Source organism: Euprymna scolopes, chromosome 16 (assembly GCF_053919585.1).
Source record: "Euprymna scolopes isolate OS-2025 chromosome 16, ASM5391958v1, whole genome shotgun sequence".
In the NCBI taxonomy this organism is placed as follows: Eukaryota; Metazoa; Mollusca; class Cephalopoda; order Sepiida; family Sepiolidae; genus Euprymna; species Euprymna scolopes.
The window spans coordinates 38,620,612-38,645,456 of record NC_136497.1 but is presented as its reverse complement, the minus strand read 5'-3'; the positions used below and the strand labels follow the sequence as shown (position 1 = coordinate 38,645,456).

The following is a 24,845-nucleotide window of genomic DNA, read 5'->3' as shown; positions in this document are numbered from 1 at the left end:
AGGCGAATTTAAAATTTCAAATGAAAGGCGGAAGATGGGGTTAGATAATAAATACTTAACCTTGTCTGGATAATTTCCTGGCCACGTATTATTTTATTGGCCTTCAGAAATGTTACTTTCTTGTTTTCCTCACCCACATTAATGATATTTTCTCTCATGCTTTGACATATTCCCGCTTTCTTTATCATTCGAACGATCCTTAATACTCGGTTGAAAATATATTGATTGTTCAATACAGGCAATTATCTAAGCGATCTTTAAAGACTACGTTTGAATAAAAAAAACTAGACATTAAAAATTAAAGACCAAAATGTACTAAATTTGAAAAGCAAAATAGCATCGAAATGTAGAAAATTTAGGATAATTATGAATATATATAATTATCCTAAATTTTCTACAAATACAAATAATATATATATATACATTATTTTTATTATCCACTGACACGTATATATATACATTATTTGTAATTATCCACTGACACGTGTTTCATCGTCTACGACTCATCAGAGTGGCTGAATATAGCGAGATTCGAAATCGGGACCCCACGGTAATGAGCCGAAGCCTCTTACATCCGGCCCATCTCGCCAACTGTCTGGATATATCGCGATTTACTTAAATCTTGTTTGTTTTGATTTTAGCGATATGTTTTGAATTAATTCAATTATTTACGAAAGCGCAAATTCAAAATATGTAATCCTTAAAATATATATTATAAAATAATTAACCGAAAACAGTTTTGCAAAAATATTATTTTCCATTAAAAACAGTGAAATTGATATAAACATTAAAAACTTCGAACCGTTTGTATTTAAAACACACGACCAAAGCAAACAGCAGCGTTCAGTCGTCAACCAGTAGATTATATATTTATATTGTGTTTTCTAATTAAAAAAGAACGTGAAATAACCGTTAAAAAAAAGACAATAAAAAATAGAGAACACTCGGTCCGTACCAACGAGATTATGTTTTCATATTGTTTTTCTAAATTAAATAATAAAACAATTTTTTTCAGTTTTTAATCTTTTTTAACATTAATTTGAAAATAATTAATCAACAATAGTTTTGTAGAAACATCGTTTTTCTTAAAAACAGTTAATGTTATATATTTCCATATTGTTTTTCTTAAATTTTTAAATAGTTATATAATCTTCATAAAAATGTGACTGTGGGGTAAACATATATATATATATATATATATATATATATATATATATATATATATATATATATATATATATATATATATATATATATATAACCCTTATCCCTGAGTGGCTTCCGGGCCTTGATAAGTGGTGATCACTGTGTAAAAAAAATATATGAAGATTTTTTAATTAAGAAAAACAATGGGCAAATATAATCTCGTTGTTGACGAGTGTTATTGTTTGTTTTGTATTGTGTTTTAAAGAAACAGTTATTTTGAAGATTTTATTTAAAAATATTATTTGTTTCTTTTAATAAATTTTATTTCAATTTAATTAAAAGAAAAAACACCTTTATTTACTGAATTTTAAACATATAAATAAAAACTGCGAAACGCCAATTAAATGCCGAAATTAAACACACACACAAATATATATATATATATATATATATATATATATATATATATATATATATATATATATATAGTGTGTGTGTGTGCGTGTATGTGTGCGTGTGTCAGTTTTTAAAAATCTTGTAGGCCTTCACTGATCCAAAGAATAGAACTCATTAACGGTAAAAGAGAATAAAAAAGAATATGGGCATGATTACATAAATCCGAAAAAAAGTGTAGTAATTGTTTTGTATTTTTTTTGATTTTCACGCTATCTTTGATTTTCAAATCAAGATCTAAATATCTGAACATTTCTAGATAAACGAACTTTAATCATTTAATGAACTATTTCGAGAGAAGCGGCGGCGGGGGTCTATTACTCGCATGCTTTGGCTTCCATTATATAGGATGCTTTTGTTATTGGAATAGGATTCGAAATTGGAAATTTAGAAGAGATGTATACACGTAAAAAGTAAATTTTTTCGCACGCTGACGTCGATATTAAAAGCCTACCCTTTCTATTTAAAAAGTTTTAATATACTGAGTGATGAACATGTGAGCGATTACATGAAAATCGACTAATCTGCATATTCCTTTAAAAAATGAACGTTCATTATTTGCTCATTCATTTTTTTGTTACTGTTTCTTAAATGATAATTGGTTTTATTTCACTATTACACTGAATTCTGTTCATGCTAAAATTGCGTAATTGCATAGAAATTAAGATGAAAACATTATAGCACACACACACACACACACACACACACACACACACATATATATATATATATATATATATATATATATATATACTAGCGGGGGTAACTGGCGTTGCCCGAGTGTTTGTTTTCGGGACGGAGGGGAGTTTTAAAAAATGTTATGGTAGGTAAGTAGGAAGGATCAAACCCGGAGTCATGAGTAAAAGTAGGAAAATAAAGTGTGAAAAAAAAACAAACAAAAAAAAACATCTGCAACGTTAATAGTTCGGCCACCAAGAAAAGTCCATTCCAGTTGTTTAGGAAAAAAAAACAAAAAAAAAACGACTACGGTAGGTCGGTGCGAACGTGAAAATATAATGTGAATTGTCCAGCACGCCAACCACTACGCAGAGCACTGCAGCTTAGTTTAGTGATTTTAAATAACTTCACATGAAAGAACTACGAAGCCAAACCGGTGTTCTCTTCTCAACTGTTCCTTGTGAACGATCCCCAAACCGTGTTAAGTGGTGGCAGGGGGAGGAGGAATTTATTAGAGAGAAAATATTTTACCACTTCCATTGATCTTAACCGATTTTGGCCGTGACTTCTCAGCAGAAAAAGTATAGAAATCTAAGATTATCGAGGAATTTGAGGAATAATAAGCCTATAACACACCTCAGATATTGTTCTGCCGTTTGTGCATATTATATTTGCATGGAATATCTTGATTTTTAATCCTGTTAATGTCAAAATCAGATGGGAAAAAATGATTTCATTTTATTTATATATATATATATATATATATATATATGTGTGTGTGTGTGTGTGTGTGTGTGTGTGTGTGTGTGTGTTAAGTTCGACTCATGTCCAGGTAACCTACATCTAAAATTTCAAGTGTTTAGACCCAACATTGGCGGAGGAGTTAGGTAGAGTCTGCAAAGGTCAACTCTTTCAACTTTAACCCCTTAGCAGTCAAATTTTCACATAAAAACTGATGACAAGGCTTGCTGCATGTCTGAACACCCTTATGTAAAATTTCAAAAGTTTAGACCCAAAATTGATTGAGAGAGCGCAAAAATCAAACATCTTTAACTTTGACCCCTTGGCAGCTAAATTCTCGGCGAAAAAAAAAAAGATTAAAAATCTTGTCATGTCTGAATACACTTTATGTAAAATTTCAAATGTTCAGACAAAAATTGACTGAGTGACCGCAGAGGTCATTTTCTTTGTAAATATGACCCAAATTTTGACCCTCTAACATGTATTGTTTTGGGCTTAAATCAAATTACAAAGTTTGATTCATGTCCAAGAAACCTACATCTAAAATTTCAAATATGTATACCCAAAATTAGCGGAGGAGTTTGGTAGAGTTTTCAAATGTCAAATTGTTGACATTTGACCTCTTGACAGCCAAATTTCTGTCCGAAAACAGATTAAAAAGATTTTATCAAATATAAATACCTCTGCTGTCAAATCCCGAGTCTGGACACTACTAATTCACAGAGTAGTTTGGTAGGAAAATGCACACACACACAAACAGACAATTTTACTTATATAGATGTATAGATTTAGACGAGTAACACATTTTTCTTTACAAAGTATTCGCCAGTTATCAAGGTTCGGAGACCATTAGATGCTAAGGGTTAATGAGTGTACATTAGTCAATAGGAAAATGTCTTCGTAATCGGTAGTAGTGGAAATTCGGGAAATTTGATTAATAAGCGCAAGAAATTGTTCACGTTGGACTTGAAGACGACCATATTGTAGTTAGTTGGAAAGCAGGGTTCCACAGGCGTTCAGTTCTAAGAAAGAAACTTTGTTCGGCAAATGTTACTGCGAAGGGATCAACACTGAAAACATTGAAAACAAAACAGTTGACTTTGATAGAATAAGTCGAATAAAACATTACTCTTGCTGTTATATTAGCGCATGCGAATATTCCATATTCATATTTCAACGTCGCTTAATTTTTTTTACCTTTCTTGTTCACCTGTCAAGAGCTCAGATGATAACGACGCTAGGACAAGAAAATAACGACTAAGGCTGGAGCACTAACCGTTCAGATTTCGATTCCAGCGGACGGTACAAAAGCCATATTATTTTATATCTTTTGAAATTATTACTATATATTCAATAATAATAGAGGATTGGCTTTATATTAATAAAAAAGAAAGCTGCATTAATTAAAATGTAATATTTATGCAAATTTTACGACCAGGCAACGCCGGGTGGCATGCTAGTATATATATATATATATATATATATATATATATATATATATCTTCTATCTATCTACTCTACACTCCTATAAATTCGTTTTTCTTTTGTGTGTATTGATATTCATATTAAAAAACCCTCTTTTCTATTTATGTAAAAAGAAAATACAGTTTTGTTATATATGGGTCATGGAATTGAATTCCTCTGCAAAAGATCTAGCTAATTTGCATATTCTTTTAAACATTCAATTTAATTAATTCCCTATTACTTTTTTCGGTGTTCTTATGGGATGATCATATTTAGTTAACTACTACATGTAATTATATTCATACAGATATTCTACATGATTTATACTTGCATAATATTTGCGTAAAAAGTTTACAGGACACACAATATTGTTTCCATATATATTTATACATACGTATATATTTTTGTTTAATCTATCTATCTATCTATCTATCTATCTATCTATCTGTTTATAAAAGTGAACGTGTCTGTGTGTCTGTCTGTGTGTCTATCTGTGTGTCTGTCTGTGTACATTTCCCTACGCAATAACTCTATCAATGTTTAGTGTATAGACTGGAAATTTGATATACAGGGTACTGAGATTTGGGGAAATCTTTGTGATCGGTTTTCGGTCAGAAATTTGGCTGTTAAGGAATCAAAGTTCAACGATTTGACATTTGAGAACTCTACCAAACGCCTCCGACAATTTTGGGTCTAAACATTTGAAATATTAGATATAGGTTCCTTGGACATGGATCTAACTTAATAACTTGATTTGAGCCCAAAAAAATAAATGTAAAGGGTTATAATAGGGGTCAAAGTTAAAAAAAAAATTGACTTTTTTTTTTTTTTTGCTCAGCGTACACCTCCAAACACCCGGGCAACGCCGGGCACCCATACTAGTATATGTATAAAGTGAAAGTGTCTGTGTGTGTGAGTGTATTTCTGTCTGTGTATATTTCCCCACACAATAACTCTGTCAATTTTCAGTCTACAGACTCAGAATTTGATGTACAGAGAATTGAGATTTGGGAAAATCTTTGTAATTCATTTTCGGTCAGAAATTATGTTGTTATGGGGTTAAAGTTCAACAATTTGACCTTTGAGAACTCTACCAAACTCCTCCGCCAATTTTCGGTATAAACAATTGAAATGATTTGAGCCCAAAACAATAAATGTTAAGGGGTCATAATAGGAGTCAAAGTTTTAAAAAATTGATATCTGCGGTCTCTATCAAATTACTCTGACAATTTCTGGTCTAAACATTTGAAATTTGACATAAAAGGTATTCAGAGATAGGGCAAGCTTTTTAATCGGTTTGGGTCGAAAATTTAAGCTACCAATATATAAATGTATGTATGTATGTATGTATGTTGCATGACTGCCTAAAACTTTTGACAGATTTTCACAAGATCATTATCGTTTTGAAGCTCGACCCTTCAGACGACAAATACCGAAAAATTGGTTAAAAACATTAATTTCCTCACCCTCAACTGGACACTTTTCCACAGGGAGAGGTCGTTTTTTTCACTGATATTTTCGAATGTCATACTATCTTTTCGATTGTCTAGCGTTAATTTAAACTTATGTCACTTCCAATTTGGCGGTGGTCGTAACAGCAAAGACGTCACGTTTTCCCTCCTTTGCGATACGGGTTCGAACTCGCCTTCCAACCATTTGTTTTTGTTCAACGCACACCTCAAAACACCCAGGCAACGCCGGGCATCCATGCTAGTATATATATAATATTTCTTAGATGCTACTTCATTTATTTTGCATATAGTATTCCCCAAACCATTAAACTATTCCATATCTTATCTACTACCGCCGTGCAAAGTAAAACGTAGCACTGCATAGTGCATAAGTGAGTAAAACGCGAATGATGTCATTTGGAGCGTTTATAATAGTCCCTTAATTGCCAATATGCCTGGGCTTGTAGGGGACTAGGATATATATATAAATACCCCAATCCCGTTACAAGAGAATAATGAAACGAATGAGGAATTGAAGGAAACAAAGGCTCAGTTAATGGATAAGATAAACGTGGTTTATTTGCTATTGAAAGAAATGAACGTTTTAGTTACAATATGTCCGCGCGTATGTGGCCAATGTTCGTTGCAGGACTGGTGTTGTTGCAAGAAAGGAAATGTATTTTCATCTCAAGTTCGGGTCACTATTGTTTGTTCGCGCGTGGGAAGAGAAATAATTGTTGTAGGAAAATTGAGAATAGTAGTCCAGCGTGTGTATGCATTGATAAGGAATTCTTCTGTGGGGGTAGTATAATTAAACAAAGCGTACTTATCTTTTCAGACGACGGGGGTGGTAAGTGGCGACCAGTCGCGCTACTTCGGTGATATGTGTCAGGCTTTTAACTGGAGAGCGATGACTACATTTATCAACCTAGCGGCGCGGCGTTTTTGCCTCCTGTGTTTTTCTTCTTTTTCTTCTTTGGTTTGTGTAAGATAGGCATTGTTAGAATTGAAGGCGTCTCGGCTCATAACGTGAGAGCGGAGTTGGCTTCAGTTCACTGGTGCCTTATTTCTTTTTCTTCTTCATTTCTTTAGGTCGGGTGGAAGACTGTCCGTGCGTTCACTGACGCAGCTAGGCGAATCTCTCCTCTCTTTCTTTCTGGTCCCCTCCTTTTATAGTCGTAAACCGGCTTCCAGCGGCCGTGATAATTTAGGCCTTTATTTTCGGCGGGGAGCTCTGCCATTGGTTCATAATTCTTTTTATGGTTTCTTATTTTTCTTTTTCCAAACGGAAGCGATGCGTGGAGCCATGTGCAAACGACGATTTTTTATTTTATCTCTTATGCTGGAGACGTTAGCATCCGGTTGGCATGTTCCCACAGGCTCAATCTAACCCCTTATGACACTACTTATCGCAGAAACAGGTATGATTTGAATTGAATCTATCGGGTAGAGAATATTTACATAATTTACGATTGTAAAACAAATTATCCCAAAGTCCAATTGTTTAATAAATACTGATCGGTTCTGTGCAAAACGACTTAAAACTGGTTGAAATGCCGTAAAACAAAACACCTAATCGCCATCTTTTCAGGGTATATCCATTGGTTTCGAAGCAGCAAAAAGAACACCATCATCATCATTAACAACAACAACAACAACAACAACAATAATAATAATAATAATAATAATAATAATAACAACAACAGCAACAATGACATTGAATCGCAGATTCTAATAAAACGCGGAATTTATAGAAAGAATAAAGAAGCAAAGCAACGTGTATTTCGAAACAGCTGTTGTTATTTAAAGGTTGTTTTTTTTATAAAGAGCAGTGTGGAGTCTGGGCCGGCGATCTCCTTCCTCGTTCTTTCTCGCTCGCGTCATCGACCAGATATGGAGCCAGAGAAGGAAAGAATTCCTTTGCATTTACTAAAAAATAAATATTTATTCTTCTTCTTAGCCATTCTTCGATTTTCTGATTTACTTATCTTTTTCCTTTATTTCATTTCCTTATTTGTCTGTCAAATGTTCACAAGAAGAAAGAAACGTAACGCACACACACACACACACAGTGCACACACACATACATGTATATATACTTATACTTTTTTTTTTTTTTTTTTTTTTTTTTTTTATTACATTTTCACCCCAAACAAGGCACATTGCCACTTTAATGTAGGGGGCTACTATCAAGGGAAACATCTACTGGGGTACTATGTAGGGATTAGGGCAGCGAGATGTTGGTTCACGTTGCACTTGAACTTATGCATGTCAGTACAGTTGGGGAAGCAGTGACCTGGAATGGAATTCCAAAGTCTAGCAGTTCTGGGGAAGAAACTACTGGAGTAGAAGGATCTTTTACATCTAGGGATCTCTACAGTGTGGGGGTGGGATTGTGTAGCTTGTCGGGTCTGTCGAGGGTGTTCACGTCGTGGGGGCACAAGTGCTTGCAGTTCTTCAGAGCATTCACCATTATAATACTTGTAGAACAGGCAGAGGGATGCAACGTTTCGACGATGGGACAGAGGCTGAAGTTTTGATGCCAGTTTAGGGCCTATCAGATTTGCGACTCTCTTTTGAACCCTGTCAAGGAGCGAGAGACTAGTAGCCGATGCACCGGCCCAAATATGACAGCAATACTCCATACATGGGCGAATAGTGGCCTTATAGAGGTACATGATACTTTCGGGTGTTAGAAGTTTTCTAGCACGGTAGAGAGAGCCCACCTTCCTCGCAGCGGCCCTGGCAATGCCCTCGATGTAATTGTTCCAGCTCATGTTTCCTGTGAACGTTAGGCCAAGGAGCTTGAAAGACGTACTCTCAGCTAAAGAGTTGTTGGCCATTGCTATAGGTGGTAGAGAAGGTTTCTTGTAATTATTGAATGAAACCAGTTTTGTCTTGGTGGCATTGAACGTTACCATCCATTTTTGTCCCCATTCCACTACTGATTTGAGGTCATCCTCTAGTGTTTCTGCCATTACTTTAGATATATGTTCATTTGTTTTCCTGTCGTGCCTGCTATAGAGTGTGGTGTCATCAGCATATATACCCATCTCAGAGGCAGTTTTGTCGGGGAGGTCATTTATGAATATCAGGAACAGCAGAGGACCAAGGATAGATCCCTGGGGCACTCCCGCATTTATATTATATTGTTTAGACGTACGACCGTCGAGGACAACCTGGATTTTTCTCTTATCTAAGAAGGATTTAATTATGTTAAGTATTCTACCAGTGATACCGTAAGATCTAATCTTCCTGAGGAGACCCTCATGCCATACCCTGTCAAAAGCCTTAGATATATCTAGAGCTACCGCTCTGCCCTCTCCCGCTTTGTCCAGTGAATGGTATATGCGTTCAGAGATTACAGTGAGGATGTCTGCCGTGGAACGGGCTTGTCTAAATCCATATTGATGGTCGGTCAGAAGTTTAGCATCTGTAAGGTGCTGGACTAGAGCATGGTTAATTAAGGTCTCAAATATTTTGGCAAAAAGTGGGAGGAGGCTAATAGGGCGATAATTTAATGGGTCAGTTCTTTCGCCAGAATTCTTGAATACTGGTACAACAGAAGCAGTTTTCCAACAGCTCGGAAAGCAAGATTCATTAAGGCATTTGTTGTAGAGTTTGGAGAGAACTGGAGCTACTTCGGCTGAGCACTTTTTTAATAGCACAGCTGGGATGAGGTCGGGTCCACATGCTTTGGAAGTGTCAAGGTTTTTTATGATAGCATGCACCTGAGCAGGGGTGATTTCCAGATCGTCTAGCGTGGCGTCTGTCTGCATAGGAAAGTCGGGTAGGGGGTGGTTTAGAGGGTCCAGTGTAGAGTTGGAGGCAAACCGACTGGCAAGCATGTTAGCCTTCTCGGTTGCTGAGCAAAGAACCTCGTGATTGTTGGTTAGTGGGGGAATTGTTGATTGCCCATTATTTACTACACTGTTGTAGATTTTCCAGAAGTCACGAGTTCCTAATTTTTGTGCTTCGATACTGTAAGCTAATACGTTATTTATAAATTTTTGTTTCAATATATCTAAAATAATTTGGGTGGCAAATGAGCTACATAGAATCGTGTTTCGTTGTTATTCAGTTCACTTGATATACGTAGATTTTATACTATTACACATGTATATAGATAAAACGCAGTATCTGCGTGTGATGTTTGTTAGTTACTTAAAGATTAAGAAAATTTACATAAAATCTAATCATGTATACTAATGAAATATTTATAAGTCTTTCCAAATATATGAGCGTACGTCTAATAGGGTTGGGATGGCGAAACCCCATTAGAAATGAAAACCTGTGATATTTTTATGAAATTTTAATTCCATATACATTTTTTGGGGGGAAACAATGAAAGTAGTCCTAAATCTGCAAGTGTCCTTTGAACCCAAACGGGCTATGCGGGTCACACAGCCTCTAAAACTTTAAATATATCCATTTTGATGAAATCTATATCATATGTATAAATTCATCGAGAAAAAGAATTAAAGTAGGTTCGAATTTGTATGTTATCTTTTATGTAAGAAACGTTTATTTGTCGCAACTCCGAATTTAGACAAATTGGGAACAATCGTCGTTTTTTCACGTGGAAGTTGTTTTACAAAATGTTTGTCTATTCGATAAAGTATGAGAGTGAAAACATCGAGTGTACGGTTTCGATTCTGTGCCTATGTTTCTAAAAAAGAAATTGAAGTTAAAGGGTCATGTTTACTTGTTTGAATAAAATAAAACATAAGTACAGAATTTAGGTATATTTAGTCTCTCTGTCTGCCCCTTTCCTTTCTCTGTCTTTCTTTATGGATCTTTATATATCTTGACTGTATATATTCTATAGCTCATTTACTTAATACACCCACACATCTGACTTGACGTAGTTGTTGTCTAGCCGCACTGATGAGCTGTTAAACTGCTAAACATTACTGTAGGTGGATGACTACGATGCTCCTTATATTAGGTTGAGCATACTGGAAGTGATTAACAAATTACCATTAGCATATTTAGCGATGCTCTTTGTGTAAATAAAATGAGCTTAGGTATTTGGACAATGCCAAAACATTGTTAATTCACTGCCCGCATAGCAGCAGCTGAATGTAATTTGGGCGGTCGGGTTACGATCCTGGCTTGATGTAGCTGCTTGTCTAGCCGCACTGATGAGCTGTGAAACAGCACTGTACGTGTTTGACTATATATATAAATTCGTATTCCTGTCTGTTTGTTTACAATTTGATTAATACATACAAAAGTTCCTTACTTTACTCTCTAATTTATTTCTATATATAGTATGATTCTTGCAAACTAGATACAATAAAGAGATTATTCCATTAGCATATTATATTAAGAAAAATCGATTTTATTAAATAGCTGTATCTTAGTTAATGTTTCTAACGAGAGAATTGGTATAAGTATTCTATTTAAAATTGTTATTTAATAAATTTGAAACAATAATTATATTGACAACATATTTAATTAAATTTATTTGGAATTATTATTCAAACATCGCTTTTTAAAAAATATTTGTTTTAGAGTTATTTGCTCCATCATCATCATCATCATCATCATCATCATCATCATCATCATCATCATCATCATCATCAAATTTGGTAATCTCAATAAATTTCTAGCTTGAAAAAATAATTCTGAGTAGATAGATACATGTTTAGCTTTTATTGTTTTTTTTTAAATAAAAAAAAACAACTTACGAAAAACTGAAGAAAAGATTTCATTTGTTTGTTTTTATTATTCTATAAAAGGCTTTTTTTACGATGTGACCCACCTAAAAAAATAAAGATCTACTTTTTTGGCCTAATACGTTTAAATAGCCTGTATAAATAATAGGAAAGAAATTTTAAAAAGAAAGAAAATTGACATTTTAGAGTGGAAGATCACTTTTCCATATTAATTTAACGTAAAAAGAGCACCCACATTTTGGCCACCAAGCGTTCAACAACAAATATTACATCTAGCAATTTTTCAAGTTGGGCGATCGAGGGGGGAGGGACAAAACATGACAAATACAATTTGTTTTTTGTTTTTGTGGTGGCGAGGGAATTACATTTAAAATATAATATAACGATAAATTTAATTAATTTTTATGAGACCACTGTGTACTTTCACCTAACAATTTCATAAACAAAACGAACCCAAAAATATGACAAATTACATGGGGGAGCATTACAATGACGGAAACTTTCATTTAATTGTTTTTGGAATTAGTTTTTGGTAGATCTTCATTTTTTTAGGGGGTCTGTCTACTTGGCTAATATTTATTTTTGGAGATCGCACGGGCATTCTCTGCTATTTTTATTGAAACAAAAGTTGTAATGATTTATTTTTAATTATTAATTTTTTTGTGGATAGAGTGGGGGGTGGGGTTCTTTCCAGTGCTCATTATCCGGAGAATAGTTCCTTCTCTTTGTATTCCTTCGGCCGAAATATCTGGTGGAGAGGGTATCACATACTTCGTTTTTGTGGCAATTACATTTTCATGTTTTTATCCGTTCTTTTATTTTTGGAATTGTTGTGGGGGTATCCACGTTGCCCATGATGAAAATGATTAATATAGCAGGTGTGTACCAAAAGGAACTTCATGTCAACCCAGGCAACGCAACGTCCTCATGCTAGTACTGTATATATATATATATATATATATATATATATATATATATATATATATATATACTGTATGTGGATGACTATATATATATATATATATATATATATATATATATATATATGAACAAACGATTAATAAAACATGTTAAAAGACATCGTGAAAAAGAGTTAAAAACATTTAATTTTAAAAAGGAAGCACAAGATAAGTGGATAGTCCTTAATCCGCGGAGTTTCGAAGAAATACTCTCCTTCTCATCAGAAGGCAGGAATATATATATATATATATATATATATATATATATATATATATATATATATATATATATTGTGGCTTCCTTCAGTCTTGACAGACTACGGATACCCACTGTAAGGGTGCCTGCGCGTGAAATTTGTGTGGCAAGAGTGGCGCAGTCTCTAACCACGCCTCTCCTGAGTCAACATTATTGCATACCAGAGACAAGTTGAGGTACAGGACGACTGGAAACAATGCCGAGATAAGCGGACAGCACATACAGCGCCCAGAATTCCCAAACGGTCACCCAACTGGTACTAGCCAAGCTCAAGGTTGCTTAACTTCGGTGATCTGGCGAGAATAGGTGTGTAAACGTGATTTTTGCTGTATATATATATATATATATATATATATATATATATATATACACACACATACATAATTACACATTTAGAGTGGGGGTTATGTTGGTATGACGCATTAAACATATAAGTATATACTGTTTTTTTTAAATCATGCCATTTATTATTTCTTTAACTATTTTTAATATCTAACCTATTTTTAAAATGTGTTATAGTTGTGTGCAAGTCCAGTTGGGTATATCTCCTAAATGACAAAGATAAACACTAATATTGTGTTCATGTTGATTACCGTGTTTCTGAGAATATATATCTAAACATTTATAATGATAGGTTCATAAAAAATGTAATAATTACTTCATACATTTATGTAAACATAAATTTAAAATTTGCCAATAAATGTGCTTTTGTTATTTCGAAAGGCCACAATTTGAACCTTAGTATTTGAAAATTATATCTAAATAATCCGAAATATAAACGCATTTACATTTAACAGAATATTCCGAGCTTGTATTTAAACAAAATGGGGCCCGATGAACTTTCAGCATTTTTAATCCCCTAAAATATATATGGCCTATTTTATATTGAATGTGCCATACGAAAATGATTCAATATACTTGATTATTTTAATTTATGTAAATATAATAGTTTTACTTTGTGTTAACATAATAGTACGCGCGTGCACGCACACACACACACACATATATATATATATATTATATATGTATGTACACATATATATATAGAGAGAGGAGAGGGGTAAAGAGCGAGAGAGAGAGAGAGAGAGAGAGAGAGAGAGAGAGAGAGAGAGAGAGAGAGAGAGAGAGAGAGAGATGACGTAAATGTTTGCTGCATGAGTTGAAATGGACTGGACTGCTACCATGAAGGTAAACATTACACACATAACAGTGCATAACTGTTAGGCAAGGTTTTATGACACGCTTTGGATAAACTGTCCAGGGTGCTAGAAGATAGTCGCTATAAGAAGGACGACTGCGTGGGTATGAGATGGAGAAAGAGAAAAAGAGGGAGAGAGTGATAAAGAGTGAGAGAAAGAAAGTACTTCCATTAGTTGTTTATATTCGCGCCTTTTTCGTTCACTCTACCCGTTGTTGCTGTCGTTGTTATTATTAAGTGTATATCGACGGCGTCAAGTACTTGATGTTATGTTGGTGGTGTTAAGTTTCACTACTTACTACAAAAGGAGGTCAAGGGTTACTGTAACTGATAACCTCTCTCCTCCCACAATCTGGCACCTGCTGATCAAAACTGCTGAATTTATTAGTAATTTAAAGGTTATCATGAACTGGATATTTAACAGGGGAATTAGCTCAGATGGTAGAGCGCTCGCTTAGCATGCGAGAGGTACCGGGATCGATGCCCGGATTCTCCAGTACTTTTAACTAATGCATTTATATTCATGCTGTTTCTGTTAGCAATACTTTTTGAATGAATCTAATTTTTTATACGAAAGTGCATTTTTAGCTAAATGAGATTTAATGAAACATTTTCCCTATAACAATTTGGTACCCCTAAATGGGGAGCCATATATGCATTGTTTTTGAAATATAATTATCCACTGACACGTGTTTTGTCGTCTACGACATCAGAGATTATTCAGCCACTCTGATGAGGCGTAGACAACGAACTACGTATCAGTGGATAATTATATTTAAAAGAAAACAATGTACAAATGTATATATATATATATATATATATATATTGTTTTTAAAATATAATTATCAAAGGTAAAATTATTCCCAACTCGCATTTAGGTAAAAATGCACTTTTGAAATTAATTGAATTCATTCAAAAACGTATCGCAAAAACAAAAACAAATAACATCTATATATATATATATATATATATATATATATATATATATATATATATATATATATATATATATATGTATATATATATGTATATATATGTGTGTATATATATATGTATATATATAATATAAAAATGCATATATTTTATAAATTATATTTTATATAAATTATGAATTATATTATATAAAATAAATGCACACACACATAAATACATAAATATATGTACATATATATGTATATATATACATGTGTGTATATATATGCATATATATACATGTATATATATATATATATATATATATATATATATATAAAATAAAAAATATAACACGGAAATTACATCGACAATTATGTAATTTCCGTGTTATATTTTTTATTTTATCTTATTGCTCTGTTTACCACATTGAGCTCTCATACCCGGATTTCCTCTGGATTTATTCCATTATAACACTATATATATATATATATATATATATATATATATATATATATATATATATATATATATAGCGTGTTCCAAAAGAAGCTGATGGATTTTAAATTTTATTTACTTCCTTAATATTTAAGTCATGCTTTCCAATTTTCATATGTAGGTAGATGAGTCTCTCCGTGATTTTTGAGATATAGTAAGGTATCATAGTAAACTTATTCTAATTTTATTTACACAACTAGGGTATGTTTTTCACAAGGTCTAATTTTAGTTATGAAAAATGATGTTACTCAAATGTCCGCCATTTTCATTTTCACACTCCTATGCTAACTGCAGGGTATTGTCCGGCACATCACTTTATATTTCAGGACTTATGGTTCTAATTCTCTCCTCTATATTGTTTTTAAGGGCATTTATTGTGGCTGGGTTTATTGCATTAGGAGTAAGGGAATTTCTTGTGTTGAAGTTTCGTCGAAATTCTCTTTGAGATTCTGATATTGACTCATTTAACTGAAAATACACTCTACGATAAATATCCTCTTCTCGGTAGTGGAACTACACATGGTGACTTTGGAAGGGTTCCTTAAGATGATCTGAAAAAATAAAAGAAAATATGAAAAATGAAGAAAGTTTGAATGTTTTTTAACCATCAGCTAAATTTGGGACACCCTGTGTGTGTATATATATATATATATATATATATATATATATATATATATATATATATGCATATATATATATGTATATATATATATATATATTTATTTAAATTTACAGACGCTATCTGACGGTAAAAATAATTATATATATATAAATATGTATGGATAGATAGATAGATAGATAGATAGAAAGTAAACGAACAAGATAAGCATTCGAATAAGCTCCACGAACTGAATATAAGCAATAAAATTGTGCACGAATATTTCCGGGTCAATATTCCCATTTATTGATAACCAGCTTCATCTTAAGCACAAGGAATACCAGTTAAAAATCACAATATAACATCATAACCAATGTGATGGCAATATGTATACATATATATGAAGGGAATAAGAATGATTCTAGTTAGAATAATTGATGCGACACTGTTTTTAGAAATAACTCGAGAATCATATTACCCATTTTAAATTAAATTATGGTGGAAAAGTCGAACAGTAAACATCATAATCAAACTTATTAGACTATTTCATCGTTTTGAACATTAAGATCCAACAATATGCGAATTATCTTCGGCACTCATCAAATCCATCAAATTGGTTGTATAAAGCGACATATTTTCTGTACTATCAGCTATGTATTCAGGGAATATTGATTTTTATCATCGACATATTATGAGAAAAAAAAAAATAAGGCTCCAGAGAGATTCGAACTCTCGACCTCCAGTTTACTAGACTGGCGCTCTAACCAACTGAGCTATGGAGCCATGTTAGCCGGCTGCTTCATTCTGGTTTTTAAAAAGTAAGTTTGTGCGTCGTTTTAATAATAAGCTACTGCTCCTTGATATACGATCTGTTTTGTAGAAAGGATAATAATTGAAATGATGTGTGTGATAAATCTCGGTGGTGAATTAATGAAGGTAAGTTTTTCTAGTTAGGTGAAAGAACGTTGTACAATTAATATATGTTGTTTTTATACAAAAAATTACCGTAAGTAAAATAGAAAGTGTTTGTATATTTGAAGTAAAGAAAATTTATAACTCTTAGCCAATACTATTCTCTCATAAATATTATTGTCATGGAGGGTAAGATAGTTCTTACAACACTCTGGAGATTATTTTGTTTTAGCTCTAGCCTGTGTTCTAATCGGAAATTATAAATTCGTTTTAATCCCCATTCAAAAAACAAAAAAACAAACAAAAAACAAAAAACAAAAAACAAAAAACAAAAACAAAAAAACAATAAAGAAACGTTCAAAACATAAATGCCGAATGGTTTATATATATATATATATATATATATATATATATATATATATATATATATATATATATATATATATATATAATTGCTGCGAATTTATTAAAATGGGAAATGTTGGAAACTTCAGATTTTTATATAAAAAAGTAGTCACTAGCATGTTCGGGAAAGAGTAAGACTCGAGCACCGACATTACCAGTAAATAAACTCTAACAATTTAAATTTTTGAAGTTGAACGGAGAGAGTCAATTTGCATTGTATTTCACGTCTAGCCTTTCGTTTGAATTTTTCAGTCATTTTACAAAATAACCTACGCAGGCATATGGGTAGGTGAATTGTGGTTTGGTAAGCTTCTTGTTTTATATATGGTGACACACCGGTTCTTGTTAGAACAATATAGTTTAACGATGTCGTGCTTGGTTACTACCAGATGGGTGCCAGACGTTGTAAGTGGGATGACGTCGACACCTACTTACAAAATCTGGAGAAACTTACTAACTAAAATAATCTTGCCTTAGCAGGATACACATTAGACTGGGGACCGCTTGTGAATTTTGAAAACGACTTCCCCCTCGCCACCGTATATGTCTCACAAGGGCATGACAAACTCCATATTTTGGATTTATTTATATCTTAAATCTATTTTAAGCAATTTACTGCATATCTAAGGAAATGGCAGAGAAAGACCTCCAATATGTAGTGGAATGGAGACATACATATATGGTAACATTTAATGCTGCCAAGACTAAGCTTGTTTCCTCCAATAATTACAAGAAATTTTCTCAACCACCAATATCAGTGTCTAAAGATACATTACCTGAAAGTACATCTTTTAAACTCCTCAGCTTAATGTTCACAGAGAACATGAGTTGGAAGAGATACATTGAGAGCATGACCAAGTCCGCTGCAAGGAAGGTAGGCTCTTTCTACCTTGCTAGAAAACTACTTACGCTTGAAAGTATCCTGTGCCTCTATGAAGCAGAGATCCCTAGATGTAAGAAAGCTTTCTATTCCATAGTTTCTCGCCCAGAATTGCTATACTTTGGAACTCCTTTCTGGGATTCTGCTTTCCCAACTACTGACATGCAAAAGTTCAAGTATAATGTGAACAGATATCTTGCTGCTGCTCATCTCCCTACATAGTATCGCTGCAACTTAGGTGCCTGATAGTAGACCCCTACAGCAAAGTTGCACTGTGCATTGTGGGGGTGAAAATGGAATTTTAAAAAAAAATGATTAATTGAAAAAAAGTCTATCATTTTCAGGTTACGGCTGTATGAAATGTTAGTCCAATACCTTTCTAGATATAAGTCATAATTAACAAATATAGACGAAGTTTGGTAAATAGAAGATTAGCATAAAAAGAAATCTGCGAAATAATTAAAAATTTTTTTTAATATATTCATATTAATTAAAAAGTTCTTATGACAGTACTGGGTATGGGCTGAGGTAGTACGCTGTTAGAAGAGCGAGTGAGAGAGTGAGGGAAGTAAGGTAGAGAGAGAGAGAGGAGGAGGAGGAGGTGGAAGCGGCGGGTGGTCAGTGTCTGTTACACGTATTATACTTATATAGAAAATTGCGTTACAGATTAGATAGCAATACGTAATGCAGAGTGCGAAATCGTCTTAATAATAGATTAATGCGCTAAAGGTAATCGATACGTTAGCCTGAATAAAATAGATTATTTATGTTAACAAACATTTCTTGTTTATATAAAAAGGTTATTTCACAATTCCCATAAAATAAATCTGTGTATCGTGGAAATTAATTACCTCATTCACATTCCGAAATAGTCGCATCTGATTTGGCAAAACAATTTTCTTTAACAAATAAGAAAATATGTAATTTGTACGAAATGAATATGACAGGCCTTTGTTTTTCTTTCAAATCTTATATCTGCCCTATCACCATCCTAAACGTCGGCAGCCTCATGTTGAATAATACTTTATTTAAACTGGACGCATACGGCCGGCTAATTCATCTTAGATGCTAATTTAATATAGTTTAGCAAGAATTAATCTTTTAATAAAGCGATAAATAAAATTTGTTTAGCAATAGACATTGCGTCCTATTTCTATTGTTAATTATAATTTTGTATTATAATTTTGGACATATATTATCTATTTTTACACTTGTTTAGTCTCTGCGCGTTAGATCAGCATTTTTCAACACCTAACAGAAGACAATCAAATATTCTTTGGCAGAATTACTCCTTTTTATAAATTTATCATTTAAACACACATTTTGCTTCTTATATCTCTCGTCTCTTAGACGTTATCGTTATATTAACATCATTAGTTTCTTAATTCATTCCACCCAACGCAATACGCACTGGGTCTTTCTGTTTGCGACTGTTGTACTTTGATCGATGAGTTTCACCATCTGTTGCTATATCCTGATGTCATACTTTTAAAACATATCTAGCGCCAAGCGAATAGAAACGAAAATACTTCCGACACAACTGACTATCTTTTCCATCTTTTCACTGTAAACGCCTTTAGACGCCAGGTGATGTTCTATAGCTATTTTAATCGGATTACTTTCTTTTGGAATTTTTGTGTTGCAGGGGATTTCATTAAGGGGATATGATGGGTGATTCACATTGGGTCAATATAATACACGAATGACGACGATGATGATGAGAGGGAGACATTTATACATATACAGTTCTGTTCTGAGATGCTTGAGACTTCATATATATATACTGAGGGTGATAGGGTGATAGATGCACAGTTCTTACGTTCCTTATAAACCATATAGAGAGGAGGAGAGATACACATTCTTGGAAGGGTTACGCAATGTTCATAATAAGATATTTATCACATTACCTTTTAATTTGTGGAATGACGACACGAAGACAACAGTTACAAAAATCGATGGTGATTCTTTATTTCATTGGACCGGTCGAATAATGATGACGTCAGGAATTCATATTGTTCTACATAGTTTAATCTGTCTACCCTTTGCGTCCAAAGGGGCAGCTGACCACTGACTGCCAACTGACTGCCCCTCCTGATCTCTACTGACTGGCAGACTCAACTGTTCTGCCTCAACTACTGACCTGACTACTCTAGCTCCTATATTGAGACTCCTATATTGGAAACCATGGTGACTAAAAAAAAACGATAAGTGCTAATTTTAAAATTCATCTTAATTCCTAACAAAATGTATACATGCTGCCTCATTTGTTTTGATTTTTCTCTTGTCTTGTTTTATTTATATTTATTTATTGTCTTTATTTTTCTTGTTTTGAAAACTTTTTCTTGTCCTAAGCTGAAATTCGTCACCACCCCCCTCGTACGGGCAAAAAACTGTTCACTCCCACTATGTTACAAGTAAACTAGGCAAAGTAAATTCCAGAATTTATTACAAACCTGAAATATTCAGTGATCTTAGATATGTCACTAAGACAATTCTTTGTGCCTGACGTAATTGACTGTCTTTAACTGCGAATTCCGACACGCCATGTACTAATAGTTTCTCTCATTACGGTACAAACACCCCTGCTGGTTTGCCACGTATATCCAATATATACTTTACCTCCAAGACGACTGCCTTTGTCTCATTTGCATGTTAAGTTAAAAAAAATCCTCTAACTAAACTTTACTTGACACTCTCAATTCTAATAATTAATTCTACTGTATTCTGTAAGATTAATCCTGTTCTGAAAACTAACAATCTGCTCTACTCCCCAAGCTGCCACTAACGCTCATACATTACACACGCCTTTGGAGGGGGGTCCAATAGCTTTCATCCCTTAACCATCGCACCGATTGGAAGTCATTATCACTAAACATCTATTTATTTCTACCTCTAAGGCATGCATTAGTTTATTCTTATCCAGAGAGATACCTACTAGCTATAGTCTGTACTTAGATTTACAACTATCTACATTACATAGCAATAGCTGTCTCTTCCTTAGTTTTTCAATAACAAATACAAAAACTGAACCTATACTCTGTAATGCAAAACACAACTTCCTGATTCCTAAACGAAAGCAGAAGATATCTGCATTACAAGTGGAAATATATTTAATACCTACAACTTCCATATATTCGCATTTACTGGAAATCTGCCCATATATCTATTTACTTTATTATACATATTGAATGCACCATAGTTTATAATTTTCTTCCAATGACACCTGTACTGTATTGCACTTCCTATCAAAAATGCCGTTACTTGTATATACATTGAATATACATCTTAACCCTCCTTCCATCTATAATATCCAGAGTTTGGACAACAAAACTTTTTAGTTAATTCTTAATATCAAGCCACTCTGTAACGCGTTATCCTATTCCTAAGCCAACATAAAAAGTATTTAATTATAAAATTAAAGGAAAAATATTAAACTTATATTAACTCCTTCCAAAAAACCTGTTGCAAATATAGCTGCTTCCACTACATGAACTTTTACTCAGCTCCTCGTCCAGTAACAATGAAATAGCGATGTCCCTTAATCACTTTGAGGAGTGTAATTTTTCAGTAGATATACAACCTTTATAAACTAAACCCAGTAGCATTAACTGCACACGTGGGGTCGCAGAAATTAGGACCCAGGCGCGGGACAAACCCTCTCGGTGCTGGTGGACCCGTAGATCTTCCCAGGTCATCCGTCTAGGAGAAGGAAAACTCCGAAGCCAAACCTAAGGGGAGGGAGGCGTCTCCAGTCTTGTATGACAACCTTCCTAGAGCTGGTGACTCAAACAAATTACCGGTCTGCAAACTTAAATTGCTTAAGGAGTAGATTGGCACTATCTATCATCCGGCTTCCATACTTCTTCTTTGCCTATTAGCCAGGCGTAGAGGTCGAATCACAGGGATTCGACAGAAATACTCAATGGTCGAGCTTGTTTCCTTACTAGGGCAATGAACGCCGTTTTCCTGGGCATTTGGGAGTGCTTGAATGCCATAATGCCAGTGCAAGTAGATTGGGTTGACCATAGTCTGATGGATTGAGGGTACCGGATTGATAGTTCTTGCCTGCTGTTCCCGACTGGTACTATAGGGGCCCTAACTCTTGGTAGCACTTAGAGAAGGTGCTCCATCAACAGTTGAATAATATCGGGATGTTTTAGTGTCATGTCGCGTATGGAAAGGGACCTTGCACCCATCCCCGGTGGGCTTTCGTGAGGCCAAAATGCTAGTAGATGGAAGGTCAACTGATGGTCTACTTGTGTTGCATGTCTGGTATTCTGCATAACCACTTGTTCAGCACCTCTTACCTAAGTTGAAACTGTTTAAAAAATGGCAGTACACTCTAAAATTATGCTTAAACCAGGGCAAAACTCAAACAAAACTAAATTGCCTCCTCCCTTGAGGCTTGCATTTACGAACATCCGTGGGCTTAGAACTAATTTAAATGATGTTGAAGCATTTCTCCTAAAAACCACCCCGGATATCTTAGCACTAAGTGAGACTAAGCTACACTCATCCATCCTTTCTAATTATTTAATATGACCGGATATATCCCACTCTGCCGTAAGGACTCTGACAGACATATGTACAGGCTTGGAGTCTATATTCGACCCCCCCCCCTTGACTAGAGAAACAAACTAGAATCGGACGATCAAGCCTTTATGTGCTTTAGACTTAACATGCAACATAACATTAGTTGCTTTTATTTTCTCTAGTGCTCTCCCTCAACCTAGGACTGTACCATTATAAAAAAAAGTCTCTGACAGCATAGATACAGCACGGTCCCTCGACACAGGCGGACAAGTGCATGTATTTCGTGACTTCAATGCCCACTACAGTAACTGGCTTGGATTTTTCCTCCAATAATTACAAGACATCTTCTCTACCGCCAATAGCAATGGCCAATGACTTTTTATCTGAAAGTACATCTTTTAAACTCCTCGGTCTTACTCTCACTGGTGCATCTGTTACTAGTCTCTCGCTCCTAGACAAGGTTCAACCTGAGAGGTCCTGAAATATCATCTAAACTTCAGCCTCTGTCCCATCGACATGTAGCATCCCCCTGTCTGTTCTACAAGTACTTTAACGGTGAATGCTCTGACAAACTGCAAGCACTTGTATCCCCTCGACGTAAATACCCCCGAAAAACCCGACAAGCAGCTAAATCACACCCCTTCACAGTATAGATACCTAGATGTAAGAGAGCCTTCTACTCCAGTAGTTTCTTCCTTAGAACCGCTAGACTTTGGAATTCCCTTCCGGGCTCCTGCTTCTCCAACTGTACCGACATTCAGAAGTTCAAGTGTAACGTGAACCGACATCTTGCTGGCCAACTCCCCACATAGTACCCCTGTAGATTATGTTTCTGATAGTAGCCCTCTACATCAAAGTGGCAATGTGACTTCTTTAGGGGTGAAAATGTAATAAAAACAACAAAAAACAAATCACTAAATGAGTCCTAGGCTTCACGTATATATGCCCCCACTAATGATAATTCATATTCTTTTTACACAGTACTGATCTCCAAATCGCACTTGTCAAAATTTGAGCCGAACATATAATAATATGATTAGGCTCAGTTTAATAAGTTAACACATTGCCATTATTTAAGTAGAATTTACTGTTACAAATTTTCAAATCAATAGAAAAAACTTTTATTCTTTGTCTATTAATAAAGCTTTGTTTAATTTTTAAGCTGATAGGGAAAATAATATACAAGCAAAGAAATAGTGTAGTAAGTGTTATTTGAACTTGTTCGTTAACAATTATTTAGAGGCCGTATACTAACTTTAAATAAAATTGTGCAGACACAAATGATTATAAAAGCTCCAGCCTCTAAAATTCGGCAGTTCTCTTGGAAAATATAAAACATATCTACAAACTCGTGAGATAACACATGGTTTGGATATATTGGGAGTCAGTGTCTTCACATATTTCGTATACATTTTCCACGGACATTTGCCAATAAAATAGTTGTATTTAAAGTTGTAGCAGGGTTTGCTTACAGTCGATCAAAAATAACGTGTCGACGATTCAGAACATTGTTGCAACTGTTTTAATTAAAGAAAACAGACTCTTTACGTCATTATAGGTCAAGAAACGCGGATATACCCCTTGACTCAGCGTCAAATTTGGTAGTCATCTGATTTACCAACACCGAGTGAAAGCTGTCCAAAGAAATTCAAAACGCACACATCAGAGAAGGTTCTGAACTCCGTACTTGTAGGTATGCAAAGTATTTTTGGTTCGATTATGTTGAAAATATTTATCGATAGATAATTTTATATTGTGCGTTATGGGAAGGAAACAACAAATAAAAAATAACAAAATAAAAGTGTTTTTAATCAATACAATTGCCCGCGTTACCAGTCAATCGTATCAATGACAAACATACATGAAAATCAATACAGATTTCTTCAGATACCCTCTTTTTTTCCAACGATTATAGCTGCTATAAGTCCTAGCAAAGCGAAAAGAGATTTGGCTTCAATAAATTTGTAAGGCAAAGTCAAATCGTTCTACAAAATGGGCCTCAACTGTTAGAAATTCTTAGAAGGAGATTATGATGATGAATAAAAACGAATTTTGCTTAAAAGTTGCAATTTTATAACTA

The 24,845-nt window shown here is 34.2% G+C and overlaps 2 non-coding genes across 2 annotated transcripts; one reads left to right on the top strand and one right to left on the bottom strand.

The window, feature by feature from the left end:
• The first annotated feature begins 14,450 nt into the window (after nucleotides 1–14,450).
• Trnaa-agc (transfer RNA alanine (anticodon AGC)) lies at nucleotides 14,451–14,523 on the top strand. The gene has a single exon. It is a non-coding gene; the product is annotated as a tRNA-Ala (tRNA).
• Nucleotides 14,524–16,744: 2,221 nt separating this feature from the next.
• On the bottom strand, nucleotides 16,745–16,818 carry Trnat-agu (transfer RNA threonine (anticodon AGU)). The gene has a single exon. It is a non-coding gene; the product is annotated as a tRNA-Thr (tRNA).
• Between the last annotated feature and the right edge of the window lie 8,027 nt (nucleotides 16,819–24,845).